The following is a 6081-nucleotide window of genomic DNA, read 5'->3' as shown; positions in this document are numbered from 1 at the left end:
ATTAGGGAAGTTCTCTGCTATAATTTGCTCCAATATACCTTCTGCCCCTCTCTCTCTTTCTTCTTCTTCTGGGATCCCAATTATTCTAATATTATTTCATCTTATGGTATAATTTATCTCCCGAATTCTGCCCTCATGATCCAGTAGTTGTTTATCTCTCTTTTTCTCAGCTTCTTTATTCTCCATCATTTGGTCTTCTATATCACTAATTCTCTCTTCTGCCTCATTTATCCTAGCAGTTAGAACCTCCATTTTTTATTGCACCTCATTAATAGCCTTTTTGATTTTGACTTGGTTAGATTTTAGTTCTTTTATTTCTCCAGAAAAGGTTTCTCTAGTATCTCCCATGCTTTTTTCAAGCCCAACTAGTATCTTTATAATCATCATTCTGAACTCTAGTTCTGACATCTTACTAACGTCCATACTGATTAGGTCCCTGGCAGTAGGTACTGCCTCTTGTTCTTTTTTTTTTTTTTTTTTGAGGTGAGTTTTTCTGTCTTGTCATTTTGTCCAGAGGAGAACAGATGAATGAGCGAACAAAATGCTAACAGGGTAACATGACCCCAGAAAAAATAGATGCTAAACAAATCAGAAGAGACCTGAAACCGGGGGAAAAGAAAGGGAAAGAAAGAAAAAAGAATATGATCAAATATGATTAGGCTGGTGAATAGATCAGTGCCACACATTAGATTTTGGGTGTATTTTGGTCTGTTAGAAGAAACTGCCTCCAAAAATTTTAAAGAAAAAAAACCTTATATATGTACAAAAATAAGGGTAAATATGATGGAGGGATGGAATATGACTGTAAAGATGAGAATTATAAAAGATTTTATAAAAGGAATTGATAAGAAGTTGGTTGAAAAAAGAAAGAAGAGAAATTAAAAAAAAAAAGGGAGAGAATGTGATCAGGCAGGAGACTAGAACAAAGCCATACACTAGAGATTTAAGTATATTTTGGTCTGTTAGAAGAAACTGTATCCCAAAATTTTAAAGAGAGAACAATTTATGTATATACCAAAAATAAGGTTAACTACAATGAAGGGATAGACTATGACTCTAAAAATGAAAAATAAAAACGATTTTTTAAAAAGGGATTGATAAGGTGTTGGTTGAAAAAGGGAAAAAGAAAAATTCAAAAAAATAGAAAAAGAAAATTTAAAAAATTAACTTTGAAAGACTAAAGAATCACGGGGGGGGGAAGCCATGAATTCTATGTGCAGTATACCCCTAGCGTTGGAGTTCTGCCATTCTCGTTGATGGGTAAACTTGGTCTTGGCTGGCTATTCTTGCTGATTTTCTGGGGGAGGGGCCTGTCTCAGTGATTCTCAAATGTCTTTGCGGGAGGTGGAATTGCCCCGCCCTTGCCAGGGGCCGGGCTAAGTAATCTGCTCGGGTTTGCTCTCAGTAGCTTTTGTTTCCTGCAAGCTTTCCGTACAGCTTTGGAGGACGAGAGTGAAAATGGAGGCCTCCCTTTCTCCACCCCGGAGGAGCTGAGAACATGGGGCCCCACTCCTCAGTGCGCCCCCAGAGAAAAGCAGTCAGTCACTCCTGTCTCCCCAGTCTCCGGCCACACTCTGTGCTGACCCGGCCTGTGACTGAGTGTTTCTATCTCTGGAACCCGACCCTGTGTGGAGTCTCCAAACCCAGCAGATCCCTGCAGTGCACTCCCATGCCACTCCTCCCGGGGGAGGAAGGGGAGTCTCCCCAGATCTGCCACTTGTTGGGTCCCTGCTGGAGGAGCAGTGGCCCGACTGTGCCTCGCATCACAGTTTATGGCAACCCCGAGGTGAGAGCCCAATCCTCGGCTCCATCTCTGCAGCCGGCTTCCCTGCTCCGCTACCTGGGAGCTCTGCTGCACTCAGGTTCCCCCAGTCTTCCTGTGAGCCTGAGGGTCCTGAGACCACACTGTCCCAGTGAGGGTTCCACCCCCCCACTTAGCCACTGGAGCGATGTCCCTCAGCAAAGCTAACTTCTAAAAGTTCTGATTTTGTGCTCCGTGGCTCTATCACTTGCCAGAAGTGGCCGACGGAGGCCCCTTCCCCCGCTGTCTATCCTCCCAAATATCGCCTCGGATTCACTTCTCCACACATCCTACCTTCCAGAAATTGGTCGCTTTTCTGTTCAGAGAGTTGGTGCTATTCTTTTCTTCAATCTCCTGTTGAGTTCATAGGTGTACAGAATGGTTTGATACCTATCCAGCTGAATTTCTGGGACCAGACGAAATTTAGGTCTCCTACTCCTCTGCCATCTTGCTGCTCCTCCTCTATTAAACATTCTTAATAGTTTATGTCCATGATTCCAAAGTACTCAGTCAAAAAAAAAAAAAGGAATAATCTAGTACACTGTATTTAAATGTCAATTTCTTAATGATAAAGCATATCAACCTAATGAATATTTTATCAAACTGTATTTTAATTACTATTTTTTTCAATTTTTCAAAGGTTTCAGTCTGATTAGTTAGCCAGTGCCTTAAGAGTTCTCAGAATAAATGTTGGCACAACTATTTTTCCCTCCTTTTCAACCATAAAATCAATAACTCATAAAATATTCACCTTTTCTCCCAAATCTTCATCATCTTCTTTCCCTTATGAGCTCCCGAACTGTGAAGCTGGAGGAAGCAGGATTTAAAGTCATTTTCAAAGAAAAGCCTATGGAAGTGGCCTTCTATGAGACATCCAGAGATGGCCAACAGACACATGAAATGATGCTCAATATCACTCATCATCAGGGAAATACAAATCAAAACTACAATGTGATATCACCTCACACCTGTCAGAATGGCTAAAATCAACAATACCAGAAACAACAAGTGTTGGTGAGGATGTGGAGAAAGGGGAACCCTCTTACACTGTTGGTGGGAATGCAAACTGGGGCAGCCACTCTGGAAAACAGTATGGAGGGTCCTCAAAAAGTTAAAAATAGAACTACCATAGGATCCAGCAACTGTACTACTAGGTATTTACCCAAAGGATACAAAAATACTAATTCAAAGGGATGCATGCACCCCGATTTTTATAGCAGCATTATCAACAATAGCCAAATTATGGAAAGAGCCCACATGTCCATCAAGTGATGAATAGATAAAGACGTGGTAATATATACAATGGAATATTACTCAGCCATAAAAAAGAATGAAATCTTGCCATTTGCAATAACGTGGATGGACCTCAAGAGTATTATACTAAGCAAAATAGTCAGAGAAAAACAAATACCATGATTTCAATCATATGTGGAATTTAAGAAATGAAACAAATGAACAAAGGGGAGGGGGAAGAAAGAAGGAGGCAAACCAAGAAACAGACTCAACTTCAGAGAACAAACTGATGGTTACCAGAGGGGAGGTGGTTGGGGGGATGGGTCAAATAGGTGATGGGGGCTAAGGAGTGCACTTGTTGCGATGAGCACCGGGTGATGTATGGAATTGTTGAATCACTATATTGTACACCGGAAACTAATATTACACTGTATGTTAACTGAAATTTAAATAAAAGCTTAAAAAGAAAAAAGAAAGAAGTGGCCTTCAATGAACCTAAAATATTTGCTCTTCAAAATTGTTGTTCTGTCCCCCTTTAATATGATGTCATGTCCACTTCAGCTAGGACTTCTAATCTTGGACAAATTATGTACAGAGTGAAGATTCTCACTTAGGGTAAACATCGCTGTGACTCTTGTCTGCCTAAAGAACATAAAGTAATAAACAGCAGATAGGAAAAGGTAACTGCCTCTTTTTTTTCTTTTCATATTTGAAAGAGCCAACAAATCTCCTGTGTGCAGAGACACTATGCAAATATTTACTTCTAAGGAAAAGCTGATGGAATCTTGTTAAAAATGTTTGTTCGGATTCAAATGTCTTGTTATGCTCCATTTTCTTAACCTGTAAATATTTGAACCACATTTGTCTTCACTATCTGAATCATTTCCAAAACTTTTGCCTCTAAGTTTCTTCTTTACAAAACTTCTACCCAGTCATACTGGGAGGCCAAAGGTTAAAGCTAACTATTTTTCAAAGAAAAGGTTTAAAAAATAAACTCTTGATTTTTATGCCCTCCCCTTTTCAAAAAAAAAAAAAAGAAAGAAACAAAAATGACCTTTTGCTCCTGGGTTTTAAAAAAAAAACTATAAAAGATACTTGGTAAGATTTGAATATAGACTATATATTAGATATCAGGCAAGTGCTGCTAGTTTTATCAAGAGTGATAATGGTATTATGATTAGAAAAGAAAATGCCTTTATTTTTAGAAGTATGATAAAATATTGATAGATGAAGTTTTTAGCATGTCCCAAAACTACTTTTAAATAATTCAGGAAAAAAAAGTCTTACATAAAGTTAAAGAAAACATGGCAATACTCTTTACTGTTGTATCTAGAAAGCCAGCACACAGTCTTAATTGGAACTAGTTGCTGGCTAGAGCAAGAGGCAATAGTGAGGTGACCGCATAGAACAGTCTGTAACTCCCTAAAATCAGGAGCAATAGCAGTAAAATCAGCATACTATTGTACAATTGTTTAAACTTTTCTGTATCTTTGAAATTTTCACATTAAGCACTTGAAAAAATAAACTAAAATGCATAATTTCAAATAATCACCTTTGGGAAGAAGGTCTAGAGTGAATGGTTCATCATGAAAGTGGAGGAGGCAACATCTCCTAATATTAGTTATTTGTTTGCCAACCTGATCAACGTCTTGTCTAGATGATAGAGAGGTAAGAAGAAAGTGAAAAATGGTTTGGTCAAAAAACACTAGAGAGTTAGAAAACTTTTGCTTCTTGTGGTCAAGTGGCAAATTCGAAGTCAGTAATACTCAAAACATACAGGAAACCTGCCTCATCAAATCATGGGAAGGTCAATCCATAAGTTAATTTGCATGCACATTTTGAAATGTGAACAGTCGTGTTAAAAAATATTGTCTGTCTCAGTGCTTCTCAGTGTACTTATGAATCAGCATGGGATCTTGTGAAAACACAGATTATGGTCAGTGGTTCCAGTGGGATCTGATAGTCTTCATTTCTAAAAACCTCCATTGATGCCCTTGCTGCTGGTCCACAGACCACACTTTGGATCATAAGGGCCTGCAATACAGACCAAATATAGGTCCAAATAACCAGTGAATCAAAATGCAAAAAAAGATCTATCTTCCACCATGTTGTATATGTATAATGCAGTCTTTCCCATGCAGAGACTTACAGATACTCTGTACGTCTATATATTTAGAATCTTGGAACCAAGATGCACAAATTGCTGAGATTTCCCTTTTCATGCAAATGTCCATCAAAATAGAGTTGTATTTCATTTGGTCCTCATTTTGATTAACTATATGCTATGAAAATATAAGTATAAAACAAAAATTCAACTTTAATATAACTTTATAGAATGTTCTAAATGGAAGACGAAAGAATTTGTACTATTCTGATTATTTAGTGAAATTCTTCTAAAGATTGAATACTTTTAAGGCAAGTCTTTAACATTCACTCTTACAGTTTGGAATTCTATTAAATTTTATCATTGATTATAATGGTAAATGATATGTATATTTTTATTAAGTTACCTTCAGTCATTTGTCAATATTATATTCATAATTTAATTTCTTCAGTAAAATTAGTAGAATTTCAGATGTCATCTTTAAAATTAAGTATAAGTAATTAAATATATGTATATATTATATATATCATATAAAATATTGTGAGTAAATTGGTAGCATATGATACATGGCTTGATGTGCCTGAGAGCGTTTTCATTCTTGACACGACTTAAAGTTTTGGTGGCTATGGTAGACTGTATTTTCCAAAAGTGGAAACACCTATACAAACATCTATATGTTATCCCATCTACATGTTCTTTTTTTTTTAAGATTTTATTTATTTATTTGAGAGAGAGAGGATGCGAGATAGAGAGCACGAGAGGGAAGAGAGTCAGAGGGAGAAGCAGACTCCCGGCTGAGCAGGGAGCCCAATGTGGGACTCGATCCTGGGACTCCGGGATCATGACCTGAGCCAAAGGCAGTCACTTAACCAACTGAGCCACCCAGGTGCCCTACATGTTCTTTTTATAATGTGGCTGGCACTCGTCCCAACAAAAGGCAGTA

Source organism: Callorhinus ursinus, unplaced genomic scaffold (assembly GCF_003265705.2).
Source record: "Callorhinus ursinus isolate GAN/ISIS: 27379988/994484 unplaced genomic scaffold, GSC_fseal_2.0 scaffold6, whole genome shotgun sequence".
NCBI classification, from domain to species: domain Eukaryota; kingdom Metazoa; phylum Chordata; class Mammalia; order Carnivora; family Otariidae; genus Callorhinus; species Callorhinus ursinus.
This window is presented reverse-complemented; position numbering follows the sequence as displayed.